General features: G+C 34.6%; 1 pseudogene; it reads right to left on the bottom strand.

Moving 5' to 3' along the window:
- Positions 1-6,081: 6,081 nt before the first annotated feature.
- LOC132434488 (FUN14 domain-containing protein 1 pseudogene) lies at positions 6,082-6,517 on the bottom strand (annotated as a pseudogene).
- Positions 6,518-18,189: the final 11,672 nt, after the last annotated feature.

The raw sequence follows: 18,189 nt of genomic DNA, 5'->3' as shown, positions 1-18,189 counted from the left end.
ACTTAGGTCTGCATGTTGCCGAACATTGTGTAAAAACCTAGTTTATATACAGATGAGAGCAGCAAGATTCTCACACACATGTTTCTTTTCTGGATGTGAAAAATAATTAATTGTCCATTAAACACTCTCAGTGTCCATTACTCCTGGTATGTGATTGTACTGAACAACTCTGTATTTTTCTGCTTATTGTTTTATCAATTCTCACGGGTGGGTAGGGTTGAAATACAATTTATGTGCAGCTATACTTTATCACTTTTTCACCATTATGAGATTAAAAGGTCAATATCATTCTAAAGGTCATAACTGACAGGTTATTTGCAATATTTTTATAGATTTACAAGAAGAAAAATTAATTTGTTGCATCTGTTCACACTAGAAAAACTGTTTTTGGAAAACATAATTGTAAAAGTCTTTCCTGTAGTAAAGACTCATAGTTCTGCTGTTTTAGGTATGGCCTATAGTCTCAATAATATTGTGGGGCTTGGAATGCAAGTGTAACTAAAGGCACAAATTCTGTGCCTCAGATAATCATAGGATTATAAAATGCTTAAATAGTTTCTACTTTGCCCTCAATTTTATCTTACCTACCTGTCTGATAAGCATCATGTCTTAGCCTTGGTTTCCTAGAAATCAGAACATGAGGAAAATCTTACATATTCAATTATTGTTGGAGGAGTGGTAATCAACTGAAAGCAAAAGTGTAGAAAAAGAGGTATAGGAAATAAAATGTCATGTTTTATCAAACTGAACATAGTTTCAAAAAAACAAGTACGATTGCTCAGTTATGGAACATCTCCATGAGATTACACAGCACCACGCAGAGCAGTTCCTTGAAGGAAGAAAGGAAAGACATTTCTGTTAGTTGCTTTCCACCTCCTGTCTCTTGTAATCAAAAATCTTTGTGAGGCATTAATTCACCTAAACTGGGCCACTAGGAAGGCAGGAATTTTCAGTTGGACATGAGTCCAGCTCAGGTGGACTGGATGCTGGAGCTGCTGTAGCTCATGCCTTGGAGGGCACACAGGTGGTCATGTCTAATATCCATCCCTGGTCCTTTGGCACCCTGGGACAACTTACGGTGTTCAGAGATGAGAGGCAGTCACTGGAGCCAGGATTTTTAAATCATTGCCTTCACTCTGGAAGTGAGGGAAATGAATGAGACCCAAGTAACTATGAGTGGTGTATTGACTCGGTCTGTAACAGTTTACCCTTCATGCCAATTAAATAGCATACACTCTTATGATATACAAATCTGTTATTAGTAAAAGAAGCCCTGAATTCTATCTCAAGGGAGAAGGAGCAACTACAATCCCTCGGAGTAGAGGTCAATGTGAATATCCTTCAATATATTCCTTGATGTTACAGGTGATCCTAGAATCAAAGTTGATATTTATCTTATACTTCCTTTACCATTCATTCTAGATTTCAGTCACCTTTGGACAACATTTTTATTCTCACTCATTTGTCTGATGGAGTGATGAGAATTTCATCTCTTGAGGCATAAGACTGTTGATAAGAATTTTCCTACTTCTTCCACTCAGTTTTCAAACCTTTAACTTTCACCAGACCCTGTTAAGTCTCTTGCTCTGTAGTTCACTAGGACCTAGACCATTTTGATGTTCCAGAAAACAACATGCTGATTCACTATATTAGTGATATACTCATTAGACCAGGGAAGCAGTAAGTAGCATGTAGTCTTATCTACTAAGACACAGGCAAACCAGAAGGTGAGAGATAAAATTTCAAAGATTCATCCATCTGCAGTTATTTGTGACGTTTTTGTGAGCCTAGTGCTCTGTGACATTAGAGGAAATTCTCCTAATTTATGATACCTGTTATACTTTGAACTTCCAGCCTATAAAAAATGAGGTGTGGTTTTTAGTGGACCACTTGAATTTTAGAGGGCTTGTGGTTACTGTTCTGGTGTTTTTATGTGGTATTTTAGAAGATAACTTGATTTGAGTGAAACATAGAGAGGGTGCTACATGATATTGCAGCCTACCACTTAGGTATACAATCCAGCAGATCTGATGGTAATAAATATATCTGAGGTAGGTAAGGATGCTAGGCAGAGTTTTAAGGGATTCTCTACAACCAGAAGTTGTATAGATAGAGGTGGAAAAGACAAAGGCCTGGTTGAAAATTTGGCATGGTCTAGCGCCACTATGGAAAATTAACTACTATCTCATTGCAGTGCCCCCTCTCTCCCTGGGATGACCAGGGTTTTGGTGATGGGAAATACTCCTAATAGGCAAAGATACAAGCAATACACTTAGATATCCAATATGTATGTCTGATGTGTGGAAATACTCTAACTTCTGTGCTGTGGTAGAGAACTCTGCCATGAGGTCAATGGCCTGAAAAGAATAATGCAAGAAGCTTAGGGCTAAGGAGTTCTAGGGAAAATACATATGGATTATTTAGAACACTTTAGTAAGGGCTGGGTTGGAGACTACAGAAAGAGTAAATCATGATTATTCTCCCTACCATGGGAAAGAGGAAGCCTTGGAGATCGATGGCTATTCTTACTGATTCAAGCAGCCAACATTATAGTAGAGAAAGATAGAATCTTCCATTCTAAGCAATTCTGAATATTAAATTTGCTCTGGATATAGATTTGGGCTCTCCTGTTCTCATTTCACACTTTTTTCCAAGAACTAAGTAAACTATACCACCTATACACTGAAGACCCCCAAATTCAGTATTTGGGATCATTGGAAAGGTGGCCGTATTTTCATAGAAGATAGTGATGGAGCAGACAAGGATGTAGGAGGACTGTGAAAAAAGTGTACAAACTTGGAGGCCAGTCAAGAAATGTGAGTATTTTAAAAAGGAAAAAGAGTTCAACTGTATTGAATGTTGTTGCTAGATCAAATAAAATTAGATATCAGATCTTAGCAAAGCGAAGTCATTTGAGTGTTAGGTGCAAAGCACACATAGAGGTTGGTTAAAAAGTGAGTAGGTATGTAGGTGAAGGCATCCTGAATCCACTACGAATCTTTACAAACAATTTTCCATTTTCTAGCAATTTTTTTTACATTGCCATCAAGCATAATTTTGCCATATCTTAAATGATGACTGCTAATCTACTTCTTTTTTGTTTTACTAAAACCATTTACCCTTTTATCTCCTTCACTCCTTACTTCACTGACTTTTGACAAATTTTACCTAATTTAAAACACTGATACACCAATATAAAAAGCCACTGTTTATATGGTTAGCACATTTGTTAATCCATTATTTTAATCATTATAGGATTGACAGTTTCATTCTTCTGCAAGCCAGACACATTCGATTTTTGAATCAACCCTTCTAATAACTCAGATGTCTAAGATTAAACATTTAAAATAAGTTACAATGCAAATTTGACCAAGTGAAATGCATTTGGTGTGTTTCAGGATCATAACAATTAAGAGATGATAGCTATTGTTCTAAAATAAAATTCTATGAATGTAATATTTAATGAGATTCAGAAATATTATAACACATTCACGTAAAATTTTACTCCATCATTAGTTAGAAGCATAGTAATTCAACTGTCTTAAAGCATGTACATAACATTTTATTGCAGAAAGGATCAGAAACATTTAAATTCTCACTGTGCATAGTAATGAAAGTTGTGTTTTACCTAACTAAAAATGTGAACTGCAAAATTGCAAGATTTCCTGTAGGAAAATATAATACCAGTTTCTTTGTGGAGTTTTTGATACATTGGTAAAGAGTATAATTGCAAACAATTATTTTGCTTGGACATTAAAAATAAAATAGTTTACCTAAATAGCAAATAATAGGAGTTTTGTCTTAATTAAATCACCTAGAAGTTCTGTCTTTGTAGTGTTTTTTTTTTTTTTTTTTTTTTTGTGGTACGCAGGCCTCTCACTGTTGTGGCCTCTCCCGTTGCGGGTCACAGGCTCCGGACGCACAGGCTCAGCGGCCATGGCTCACGGGCCCAGCCGCTCCGCGGCATGTGGGATCTTTCCGGACCAGGGCACGAGCTCGTGTTCCCTGCATTGGCAAGCGGACTCTCAACCACTGCACCACCAGGGAAGCCCTCCTTGTAGTGTCTTTTAAATAGAATGAATCTCAAAATAATTCCAATGAATAAAGATAATGTCTTATGACATTCAAGTGCACCATTTATAGTAAAATTCAGGTAATACATTGGCAGCTGGTAGGAAGCTCCAAACACAGAGGTATTTCCACAGGGTTTGTTTAGATTTAGGTGGATTTCCAACAGTTACTGTGATTTTAATTCATCAGTCCTCTACAGTGGGATTTCTGAATATATAATCTGTACAGCACTTTCATCAGAATCAGCAGGAGTGCTTATTTCAAATGTGAATTCCTAGGTCCCATCAGAGACAAAATGAATCAAAATCTAGGTGGCAGAGCATGCATTTGCATTTTAATGATTTGTCCAAGGGATCCTCATGCACATTAAGTTTGAGAACGCATGTGCATCCTTAAATCCAAGTAAAGAATATATGAAATATATATCAAGTAGTTCACAGAGTTGTTAGTCACAAATAAGACCAGGTGAGCAAATGCTGTAAAATAAAACAAATAGTTTATATAATCTGACAATTATAACCTATTTCACAAACTTTAAGTACAAATGAGGAAGATTAAAAGGCTCAGAGTGCACCAAGGTCACAGACCTCTTAGCCTTGGTGATTTTCAAGCTTGCCTGAAGAGTCCCCAGGAGGACTACAGGTACACTATAGATAACAATGTCACAATACAATCTACTGAATGAGAATCTCTTGGGGCAGAGGTCTGATAATCATTACATTTAGCTATCTCGTCTGGTGACATTTATCATTAAGGAAGTTTGGAATATACTTCCTTGAGCATTCCCAGGCTGACACTACAAAACACTCATAATAATCTGAATTGCTAGTGTGGCATTATAGCCTTAGTTAGCCCAATCACTTTAATTTATGTCTCTAATATCTATTAACACCCTATATGCCATTACTTTTTACTTCAAAGGATTGGCTTAATACCGACATCTTATTACTGTTTTTACCTAGGATTGTTTTTAATGAATAATCATTAATGTACTCAATATTTGTACAATCTAATCTGTGAGCTGTCTGATATAATTTTCCTACATGAATTTTCAAAAGTGTCATTGCATATACAAATGCATTAATAGCATTTGTATTGACAATAGTTAGGGGAAATTGTCATATCTTATAATTTGACGAGGTGTGATCAGTAGTGATTTTTTCTCTAAATATTCACTTTCATAGATTTTTCTATATATTTTCTATAAATTCAATATCTTGAAATATGTGTATATATTATGGCATGAGACAAACAAGCTTAGAAATGATTACTCTTATCAACACTCACATAAGTATATTGATTCAAGGCTTATAATTTTAAAAACGTCATAATGAATACAAGTGAAAACAGGAAAAGTAAAATCAGTCATCTCTCAGTTAAGAAAACATTTATACAACTGTTTAAAAATAACTGTAAAATTCAGTTGTATATATTCATTACTATACAGGTAAAACCAAAAACTCAGTTCCTTAAAAGATTCTCCTTCAAGAATAATCTGTAGTTTAGAGTGGCTTAAATGTCCAGCTTCCTTGCCTGCTCTTTGCCAGTGTTTTCTGTGCTGGGAAGCAGAGAATGCAAAGGGCAGCACCGTATTCTGGTCCTGCAAGAGAAACAGAATGGTAAGATTTGGGAGATACAAGCTGCATTAATTATGTCGCAGAGACTAGAACAGCAGTGATTTCCCCCCCATTATTATTATTTTATATCAGTAGAATCTATTTAATATACTCAATAAGTCTATTATTTCTAAGACCTTCCACAAAAGGCCATTACAATCCTTTTAGTTTATTGCAAACATATATATTTTTTAAAGTGGATTCACTTTATTTATTTTTTGGCTGCGCTGCAGGATTTGTCAGAAGACAAACAGTAAGTTGTGAGTTCCATTTTGCCCAACTACTTTGTTCTTCACACCCTGGAGAATCTGGTGTCTGGAACTGTAGAGACATCATCACGTTACCACCCCTTCTCCTCTCAGGTTGAATCCACTGTGACAGAACACTCATGTCCTTAAGAGGCAAGGCCTAGCAAATAGCCTCTCACAAATCCACTGAACATCACAATGTCCTGTTTGATAAATTCTGTTGCTGCTTCAATTATATTGCTGATTTCAGGTGCTGCTTTATTTGCTCATTTCTGAATCAGGTCTTCCTGCTCTCTTTATATCTTTTTTCAACTCTGTCCCAGTTGATTTGCACATAGTTACTTTGACTGGTAAATCTGAAGAAGATGGCCAGCAGCCTGCTGTTGCTGTAAGTTTTCCAACTTTCTGGAACAAAAATCCTGCACAATGGCCAGTGCAATCTGGATGGCTACTGAGTATTGTTCTACCGGAAGTGCCAAACTATGGCCAAGCATAGATTCTACCAGCGGTGTCTTCATGTATACTGAGTTAGGTCCAATATGAATCGTCATCACTTTCATATTCAGGTGAGAGAGATCCCATCTAGACTGGCCTGGCCTTGGAATCCAGAACCAAGTGAAGAGGACTCAGCTGTCAAAGGGGGGCAAAGAGGGCCTGGGGTTGGAAGAAAGGGTCATAGACGCAGAAGTAAGCACTTCATGAAAACTAAGCAAATGGTATTTCTAGGTAAATCAGTCTTTCTGTGCTGGACTAATTAAAAGAACTTCACAGCTCTCTATCCCCAACCTTTCTCACCCTCTGGAATTGAGGGCTTTTACTGCTTCCCCCATTATTTTTTTAATTAAGTAATGAATAGTATTTTATTATTATTATTTTTTTTGGCTGCATGGCATGGCATGCATGATCTTTTCTCCCTGACCAAGGATTGAACCTGTGCTCCCTGAAGTAGAAGCATGGAGTCTTCACCACTGGACCCCCAAGTAAGTCCCTGAAGAGTATTTTATAGATAAGAAAACTTTAGCCTCAGCAGGATAAATTTGAGGACAGCTCCAATAGCTAGTTTCCCAGAGATGCACTTGAAGTGGTCCTTACAGTTTTTGCAAACTAGAATACCTGATAGTGTTTATCAGTGCAACACGTCAGGTGCAGTGTAAAGGTATGGGTACTGAAAAAGTAATATTGACCCTAACTATGCATTCACGCACAGGCATTTACAGATTTTTACTCAGTCTTTGAATTAAAATATAGATTCTCTGAGTCTGATCAATGTCAGCCTCTTGAGATGCACTAAAATGAAATTCAGAAAAAGTTGAATAACTTAAACTACTCTGGAGTTACAGACAACTGAAGTAGAAAGCCTCTTAAGCAATGTGAGAGAAGAAAAAAGGGGCAAAAATCTACCTACTAGCTTGGGTTGTAGAACTCATGTTTTTAGGAGTTGGGAGAAAAGAAACTTTGGAGCAGGTGTTTCATGTGACAGATCATTAGATCTGTTATCTAGGTCTGTATTAGATCTGTAGAGTATCTATTGAGATACTACAGATGAGGAAAGATGTTAAGTGTATTTGCTTTGTATCATCAATGGAGATTTTTTGCTGCCTCTGAAAGCTTGCTGTCAAGATTTAATTTAATATTTAATTAATTTCCTCTCTGCTGATCTGTGATTTCCCTTAATGCCATTTCCTTAATGCCATTTCCCTTAATGCCATTTCCTTTTCTAGAGAGATCACAGATTACTGTAAATTATTTGTGTTCAGTGAGGATGGGCATAATGGTAGTAATAATGAGAACAAGAATAGTGACTGGCCATTTATACATAAAATGAATTCTGTTAGAAACACCTGTAAATATTGTACCAGCATTATTAATTGGCTTAATAAGATCAATTGGCATAATAAGATCTAAGTTGTTTATTATAAATAAAATGAATAAAAATTCACTAGTCAGCAATAGATATTAGTATTTTTCTTTTTTAAAAATCTCTTCTTTGCTAGCCCTAAGTGCTTTATTTCTTAGGGGTCTAATATTGACTTCACTAGTCTTAGTGGAGTTACCAGCTTGTGGCTGAATCACACTCACTCTAGTATTCAGACATGGTTTGACACATCTAAATTAGGGTGAGGAAGATTATTCCAGAATATCGAGGCTCTCTTTTGTCAGGAATGGGGGATGGGGACTTATTCTGAATAAAGAGGAAGTGAAGACTGGAAAGGTTACTTGGTCAACAGAGAGAAAAGATTAGCCTGAAAATAGAAACTGTCATTCCCAACATTCTCAAGCTCAGACTGCATGAACATATGAATACTTGGCACTAAGTAAATGGTTATAAAAAAACACATCTAGGGCTTCCCTGGTGGCGCAGTGGTTGAGAGTCCGCCTGCCGATGCAGGGGACACGGGTTCGTGCCCCGGTCCGGGAAGATCCCACATGCCGCGGAGCGGCTGGACCCGTGAGCCATGGCCGCTGAGCCTGCGCGTCCGGAGCCTGTGCTCCGCAACGGGAGAGGCCACAACAGTGAGAGGCCCGCATACTGCAAAAAAAAAAAAAAAAAAAAAAAAAAAACACATCTAATTCCCAGTCTGTAATCTACCAGTGACATTAAAAAATAAGATACCACCACTGGTGATGATGTAAGTGTTGTTTTCGAGAAAGGCTGCTAGTACAGCTTATGATAGCATCTTAATAAACAAAATATTAGTTTTGAGTTGTAATGAGGATTAAAACTTAGATTGAGAATCAAGCTTCTCTGCATATATGTATGTATAAGGAAAATCTATTTTTCCTTAAAACACCTGCATTGTATCACTTTAGAGGTAAAGGATGGTTTTCTCCCTTCTTAAATCTCCTCTTGATAAATATATTTTCATTGGAAGATGTTTTAAGTAGTTCCTCATCTAAGTGGAAAGATTACAGGTACCATAACAGGGAATCTTCAAGAATATAAGGAAAATATTTTAGTCAGAATCAGTTCTTACATGAGATGATATCAAGTCACTAGTTAATTTCTAGAAAGAATAAATGCCATGGGCATAGAAAAATAGGAACTGATGAATCAGAAAGGCAATCTTCATCAAGGTTTGTTTCTTGGAATATGTATAGCTAGAGCCTGTATGACACTTTTCATTTTATTTTAATTGCTAATACAATTTTTCTATATTTTAAAAATTGATATTGTTCATATTAAGAACATTTATTTGAAGTGTCTTACATAGCATTCTAACACATCCTGAAACAGTGTAATTTTTCTTTAGCTGCTGTACTACCTCTCTACCCTCCCTCAATAAAACACACAAAACACCATACTACAACCTTAATACTTTAAAATTTTTAAAAAAACTCTAAAATTACGCTCAAATAATTATTTAACCAATAAAAATAACATTATTTTATGAGACTCATTTTAGGGAGTATTAGTTATTGTCTTGTAATTCTACATTTTTTCTCATTCTTCCCTTCCATTTTATTTCCACTCCTCTTTTAGCATACCTTCATACATCTTTCATCATTTTGCTCACGAGAAAAAAAGGTGGCATTTTTAAATATCAAGTAATATGTGTTATAGCTTTGCTAAACATTTCACCACCAGTTTGTTGCAAGAGATTTATACATCAGATTTTCATTAAAAAAGAGAAAGAATCAACACCATATGTTGTGCTAAATCCTATGCAGCTGCTGCTACAGCAGCCTAATAATGTGTGAACTAGAAGGCATTCAGTACTCTGTGTGATATACAGGACTGTAACTTCTTTCAAATGTGATTTTTTTTAATATTAAGATTAAAATCTAAGAAAACATGGTAAAATGGAATAACTTAGAAGTGTTAACATTTATTTTATAGAAAAGAGAGTTGCTAAATGGGTATCTATAACTGAAATTAAAATACCCAAGTGCTCTTGAAATTGAAAAGCAGGCTCAAACAAGAATGTTGTATATTAATGCAGCTCCTCTTATAATCTGAACTTCATTGCAATGTACTTTTGCCTAAATATCAATCTAGTTGGCATTTTTATTACAATTCTGCAAATGGAAAGAGAGCAAATGAACCATTTACTGCCTTTATTTTCTAAGTATAATCATGTTTCTGTTTTCCATTCAATGATAGTCAAGTCTTTTCCACTCCAACATAAAACATTCTTGAGTGTTAGTGATCAGTCATGGTAAGAGGTTGATATTGTACCCCATGCTCATTTATATTACAATGTACAGAATGTCAGAATCAGTTATTTATAAACTTTAGTTGAGAGGTCAGGAAATAATACCCTAATGTAAAACTGTGCATATTTTAAATAATATTTATGGGCCAACCACATATGAGATATAAACACTACCCTACATATACATCTTAAATTTATTAGATTTGAAGTAACAACACTGAAGGAGGAAAATCATTTTTAAAAGCACCATAAAGCAAGACAGTAATTTTCTTCTTAAGTGTGCTTTTTTTAGATTTGTTTTTTATTGAGGTAATGTCAGTTTACGACATTATGTAAGTTCCATGTGTACAACATGATATTATCTACTTCTGCATACTTTTCAACATGTTCACCACCAAAAATGTAGTTTCTGTCCATCACCATACAGCTGATCCCATTAAATGTGCATCTGCACATGGAAATTACATGCTTCTCTTTCATTGAAAAGAAACACCTCATGATAATGATGATTAATTTTCCTATGTTAATATAAATTTGCATTATTTCTGCATGTATCATGATAGAACAGAATGAGTTCATGAATTAGTGTGAAAAAATGTTTCCTTGCTATAGAAATAAGACAGGTGGCCATTTTCCATCTAGTATAAGGACATTATAAGAGCAATCTATAGACCAATATTCTTAATGAATATAGACAAAGAATGTTCAAAAAATACTCGGAAAAAATGAATCCAACAATATATAAAAATAAGTATATATGGCTAAATGGGCTTCATCCAGAGAATGCATTGGCAGTTTTATACGTAAAAACTATCAATATAATATACTCTATTAATAGATTAAATGACACACAGCACATGATCATCTCTGATACTGATATAGTAGGATATTCATAGTATATTCACTATTTAATGCCTACTAGGATGACTAAAGTCAAAAGGACAGATCATAAAACTAGCTGGCCAGGATGTTGAGAAATTGGTGGTAGGAATGTAAAATGATATAGACTCCATGGGAAATAGTTCAGCTGTTTCTCAAAATGTTAAAAATAGAGTTACCATATAATCCAGAAATTCCCCTCCTCGGTATTTTCATATGTATATACCTATGAATAATAAAAACATATGTCTACCATAACTTCTCTTCACTTTTTCACAGCAGCATAGTTTATTAATAGACAAAAAGTAGAAATAATCTAAATGTCCATCAACTGATAAATGAGCAAATAAAATGTGTTATATCCATACAATGAAATATTATTCATTGTAAGAATTAAGTAATGATACATGCTACAATATAGAAAAACCTTGTAAATTTTATTCCAGATATAAAAAGACATCCACAGATACGACATATTGTATGAGTCCATTTATACAGCATAATTAAATTAGTAATTCACAAAAAGGGGCATATTAAAATATTCAAGTGTACAGAAACTAAACAATTCACTTACAAATAACACTTGGGACAAAAAAATACTCAGGAAAATAGAAAATATTTTAATGAGTAAATATGGAAACACAGTAGATCAAAATTTGTTCAATATAGCTAAAACAGTCTTGAGATATGTGTCTTTAAGTATTTATATTAGGAAAAAAAAGAATTATGAATACAATGACTTAAATTATTCCCTTAAGATGCTGGAAAAAGAAAATCAAATTAAACCCAAAGAAAGTAGAAGAGAGAAAATTAGAAAGGTGAGAGTTGAAATTAATAAAATAAGATAATTGTACCTATAATAATTAACAATAATAATTAGATTAAAATTTTAAAGAGAAAATGCAATAAAATAAAAATCTATGAACTCAAATTTCATTAATTGATTTCTATGATAGACTATTGATGGAATTCTCATCTTCATTTGTGTTCTTCCATCTCTGATGTTTCACCTTCTTTTAAAAGCTTACGTAATTAGGTCAGCCACACAAGAAAAATCTCCCTTCTGCATAACACACAGTTAGCTTATTAGTAAACTAATCACAGAAGTGATATCCCATTATATTCCAGACTACACCCACACTGAAGAGAAGGAGATTATATAAGTCATTTACACTACAGTGCAGGGATCTTAGGGGAATATCTTAGAATCTTCTCTATCACATGATTAGAATATACAGACATGAGGGAATTCCCTGGTGGTCCAGTGGTTAGGACCCTGGGCTTCCACTGCAGGGGGCCTGGGTTCAATCCCTGGTCAGGGAACTAAAATCCTGACAGCCGCATGGCACAGCCGAAAAAAACCAAAAACAACAACAACAAAAAAACAGGTATGAATTACCATGATTAGTTGTGTACTTATTTTGTGTGCTATTTCCATAGTTTACATTAATCATTAAAAAATTATTTTTAAGTATTCTTGAAGCATTAAAAATGAGCTACTGGGCTTCCCTGGTGGTGCAGTGGTTGAGAATCCACCTGCTGATGCATGGGACGCGGGTTTGTGCCCCAGTCCGGGAAGATCCCACATGTCACGGAGTGGCTGGGCCCGTGAGCCATGGCCGCTGAGCCTGCGCGTCCGGAGCCTGTGCTCCGCAACGGGAGAGGCCCCAGCAGTGAGAGGTCCGTGTACTGAAAAAAAAAAAAAAAAAGGGCTACTGTTTTAGGGGGTACACTAATTTTGTTAAACATTTTAGTCTAGAAGCCTCCTTCATCTTTGCTTCTAGTAGCAACTCCCAAAGGAAATCACTATCCTGATTTCTGACAATATAGATTATTTCTCTCAGGCAATTTTGAAAATCAGTTCTGGAATTAGTCTTTCCAGTTTTTATCTTTACATCTTTCCTTCTTTTCCATTGCTTCAAAATTGACATCTCATCCTCCTCCCACAAACAATAACAACAACAAAATATATATATTTCCTTAGAGAAACTGAATGATTCTTAGAATTAGGAGGAGAGCAATGTTATTTACCAGCAGAGTGTTACAACGATCTGGCCCAGTGCCATTCCTTACCCCAGCATGCATTTCATTAAGAGTTTGCTATGTCAAATAAGTACAAAAATATTGAGAGTGCAGATAGCATGTGGAAGGTCATCGTTGTTGCTTGTTTATTTTTCTGCACTTGTTGCCTTTTCTACTGATATAGAGAAACTGACAGAAAAATCTAGTCTCTAACACCATTTACATGTTTACAAATTTGATGATAAGCTTAATTTTATAATAAATATTATTTTTTCTTGAGTTTCCATCTACATGCCACTCAACAGCATTTGGCCTTTACTTCATATTTTCAGAGGAGTCATTATTACTAAATTTTGTGGGTTTTAATATGTTCCTTTGACATCCATAAATCTAGCTTCAATAATAAACATTAGAAAGAGGCAGATGGAAAAAACAAGAGAATAAATTTAAAAAATTGAAAAAGAGCAAAAAGTTGCAAAATAGGGAAAATAAGAAAGAAGAAAGGTCTATACTGCCTGAAAAAATCAGTTGTATTTGAGTGTTATTAATGTCATAGTAGATATTTTATGTATTGATTAATTTAATTCATGACTAAAATTAATAATTTTTTATCTTCTCAAATATCCTGGTGTTCCACTGGGCTTATCAAAACCCAGTATTTATTTTACTATTCCTAAATCCAGGCATTAAAAATTACAAGTTAATTCTGTTAAAAATGTGTCCTTGTATCTTGTTAATGGTTATTTAGGAGGCTTTACAACATGAAATTTTATGTTAATACTAAAATAGATTTCTACTATGTGAAGATACCCAAATTTAGTGCAGTGTACAAAGTTTTATGAGATATTTCCTGTTATGCTCTGCCAATATATACAGTTTATGATTTTTAATTTATTCATTTAAAACATTTTTCCTTTTCAATTTGATTAGTTTTACAGCTATTCACTAGTCTCTTCTCAATCTTTCTCCCTTTCATTCATTCTTTCTTTCTTTCCTCTTTTTAATTTTCTGACTATGTCATTATTGCAATTTTTCATTTTGATCTTGTAGTCTATTTGGCCATACAAACTCTGGAGCTTCTCATAGGAGTGAATGAAACCTCTATTTCAACTACATCAAGGTTCAAACTCTCATTGTTTCCTTTCCTTTATGGCAATTGTGACTAAGAGCACCGTCTGATACATCTCATGCAAATAAATGTCTCCGATTTGGTTTCCAGAGGACCTCAATCCAGCATAGTTTTTAATACATCAACTCCTTTCTTCCTATCTAACCTCTATCTTCCTATCTAACCTTCCTATCTAGCACAGATCATTGCTGTTCCTGACAACCAAACTTGCACTCTCTACTTCACGCTTCACCAGTTCTCACTGACAATCATTACGAAATTGAAAATGGGTACAAGGACATCATGTCTTTGCAGAAAGAATGCACATACCTCCAGCAGATGTTCCACTTGGAGCAGAGAGAAGGCAGGAGAGTCACTGTGAAACCATCCTCCCTAGTTCATTTTCTACAAATGAACACGTAAGAGGCTTCCAACTGTTAAATGCTTAAATCTAGTGGTATGAAGCCAAAATGGTGCAAGAAGTAATGCCTGCATCCCACCCACATCTTTAAAAAACACTAAAAAGCTGGAATGGATAATAAATTCACAAATTTAAATGATAAAAAACTTAAAGAGGTTTACTTTATATCACGCTTGTGTCATTTGGAAGCAGAGTGAAAATCTACGATGACATATTTGAACTCAGAGAATTTCTACAGAATCTGCTTTCATATATCCTCTTCTGAATTACATTTTGCATTAGGTTCCCATAGAAATCTTGAAATTTATAGTTTTATTACAATTGGTTTTTATGACCTTTACTATTATATCTAACTGATTTATAAATAAGGAAACATTTTTAAACAAGTGCTATTGTGTTAAAATAATGTCAATGTATTTAATTAAAATTTAAATGAAAGAAAACATCCACCCTCTAGAAAATCCTTCTAGAATTTTTCCTTAAATTCCAGGTCACCATGCATCACACAGTGGATGAGGTAGTAAAAAGAGAATATCAAGAATTGAAATATTTAAGCATAAGCAATTCAGAATTTGCAAGAAAATTCTTAGGCAACCTTTAGAGTAAAATATATGGTTTGAATTAGTTGAGCATATTAGAAACGGTTGCCCATGTGAGGCATAAAATGAGGAAAGGAACAGTTGCCGATATGAATAAAGTGTGTGTGTGTGTGTGTGTGTGTGTGTGTGTGTGTGTGTGTAGGAGATACAAGGGGAGAAGTAGTATTGATAAAGATGACTTAACTAAAGGTGTTGGTTTGCATGGTTATAAGAAATAAGTATGACTCTGAAAAGAACTCATTCTGCTAGTTACAGAAAAGTCTTAGATGCCTAAAGGATTTAGTTTGATGACAGAGGTACCACAAAATAAAGGCATTTTGTGAAACAAATTAAAGCAGGAACACAAGCCCAGAGTAGAGCAATGGAAGGTACTGGATGTGAGTGGACACTGAAGTAGAAACTGAAGCCTTCAAGTCTGGGCAGAGGGCAGACTGGGCATGATCTACAGATGCAAAAGAAAAGTCTAGGGTAAGAAGAGGCACAAGAGCAATAGAAAGACAGCTTTTTGTTTATGACTATTAAATTTGTGTGGTTGGGAGAAAATAAAAGTGGAGATACCTTGAAGGTAGCTTTGAATAGATAATTAGAGAAACAAAAAATTAGAGCACTGGTTGTTAATATGAGGTTTGTGGCCACAAACGTGATAGTTAAAGCATAAAAGTAGATGAGCAATTTGGGAGAAGTATTCATTGAGGAGGATGGAGCTGTGAGCTTAGACTATTCTTTGGACAATAAACTCAGAAAAAAATGTCATATACACTACTGAACAGAAACTTGCTTACTAGTGAAAAATCTGTGCCATAGCAAACCTCCCCAAGTCTGCACTAAAGAAAATAAATGGTTTAAACACTTTTACTACTTGCCTGCCGTATGTTATTAATTGCACTGACTGAGTGAGTGACTACTTGTGCAACTGCTATAAAGTGAACTAAATTTCAGGAATAAAAAATATATGGCATTCATTGAGTCAAAAGTAAAGTTGACTATTAAATGAAATATGTTGAAAAGCATTCATTTTAAAATGCACTTTAACTTCTGGGGATGAAAGTATTTTTCATATTTACAGCAAAATTCATTCAACTATATTTATCTTACAAGAGAATAAAACCAGAGGGATATAATTCAAAACTTGCAGAGGCTGGAAACTTTCTATTTGATAAATTTCTAGAATTTATTGATTAAAGATATCTGTCATAGATGTGATAATATTTTTATTTTATTTTTGTTCTTATTTAACACATAGTTTTCACACCCTTTTAAGTGAAAACTTTAGAGAATTTACTAATTATTATAAAAACATTATAAAAAGTATTTAATGACCTCCAACTATTAAAACTATAATCATGGCTAATTCAGGTTATGAAATAAATCTATTAACAGACTTAGCTTTGCAGGATAAATCATATACAAGATAAATAAAGAAAATAAGAACACATTTGACCAATTTCTTATTTCTGATAGAAATACACCAGTAACTTATCTTAATATTAATGAAAAAATGAGTATTTTTGTATCATTGTAGAAAGACTTTGAAAACACTTTCATAAGTGCACATGGAAATTCACTCTGACGCTACTTCAAAGAGGCAAATGGTGAAGAATCATTTACATAATGGACAAATGTAAATTCATTCGAGTTGTAGAGAGAAGCTCCCTGCTGTCTTGATTATATTATGCTTTCCTGTCACTACATGAGCTCACACAAAACTGAAAAAAAATTAACATTGTGCAGTTATAAGTCTGAAGCAAAGGAACACCAGTGCAACTTTTCATTGGTTTCTTCACCCTTAAAATCTCAGCTCATGAATTATCCTTGCTACAGATATTTGACACACAAAATCATTTTCTTGGAAGATATGGAATGGCATATATGAGAATCCAGCTTTAACTGCTAACTTTAAAGAATTTAAGGTAAAGGAAATTACATTTTATTGTGGTTGCTCATGATTGTTTGTTCAATGAGTTGTCACAGAATCCAATTTCCACATTACCCATTTTCTGTGTAATAAATTGATTCTTTTGTTTCATTTATGGGAAAGTGATATTTCTACAGTCTTCTTAACTTATTACAAAATGTATTTCATAAATCACCAGTCTTATGGAGGATGAAACATCTGTTTACATAATAGTACTTGCTCAGTTTTAAACAGTTATAAGTATGTGACTTGGCAACCAGTTGACAGTATGAGAAATATATTTCTAGTGATATTTATTTCATGACACAATTGTGTCGCACATAAATAAAATGAAAAATAATCTTAAAAGGTAGGAAATACATACAAAATAAACACAAATATAGCATTCATAACTCAAAGAAGCTCAGTGTTCTAGAATTACTCTATCAATTAATATAAATCAAAGGCTAAATTCCCTCTCCCCTCATTTCTGTAAATGGAGAGTATACTAGTGTAGGGGTGATTAGCTAAGTCTACCAACTCTGACTCTCTGCGACTTTCATTTGTAAGAAGTTTGATCTTTGGCAAGTTTCTTAAATTTTTGGTGACTCAAATTCTTCACTGAAAACAGAGGGAACAACAGTTTTACCTCATATGTTATAGTGATAATTAAGTGATAATCCAGGTAAAGCACTTCAACAATACCTGAGGCAGATAGTGTGCATTAATGTTGGCAGTCATTATCATTGTTTATATTGTTACAACTACCACTATTGTTGTTGGTTTTATTATTATAAATATACTTTAAATTTTTCCAAGGGAGTTCTATTCCAGCTCAATCTGAAATCACCAAAATTGAGGCTTATTTTTTGCAACTGCTGACATCCTACCACTAATGTGTCCTTTGCATTACTCTCCAAATTGTCAATAACAACTTTGATTGTACGCAGTAAACAAAATATGGGCATTAAGGAGGTGTTGGGTTGCACCCCACTGGCCTTCAAGGCCTGTAGTTGCCCAGCTTCAAGACAAAGAAAGAGCCCGGAGTCAGTGACAGAGACATCAATGGTTTAATGGATAGCAGGATCTTATACTTCTGAAGCAACACCCCACCATGTGCAGCAGATGGTGGGCAGCACACGGTGCCAGTCTTTGCTCCTGGGGGGAAGAGGAGATT

The sequence above is a fragment of the Delphinus delphis genome, chromosome 11 (genome assembly GCF_949987515.2).
Source record: "Delphinus delphis chromosome 11, mDelDel1.2, whole genome shotgun sequence".
Classification (NCBI taxonomy): domain Eukaryota; kingdom Metazoa; phylum Chordata; class Mammalia; order Artiodactyla; family Delphinidae; genus Delphinus; species Delphinus delphis.
The sequence above is the reverse complement of the archived record's forward strand: the minus strand, read 5'-3'. Positions and strand labels throughout refer to the sequence as shown.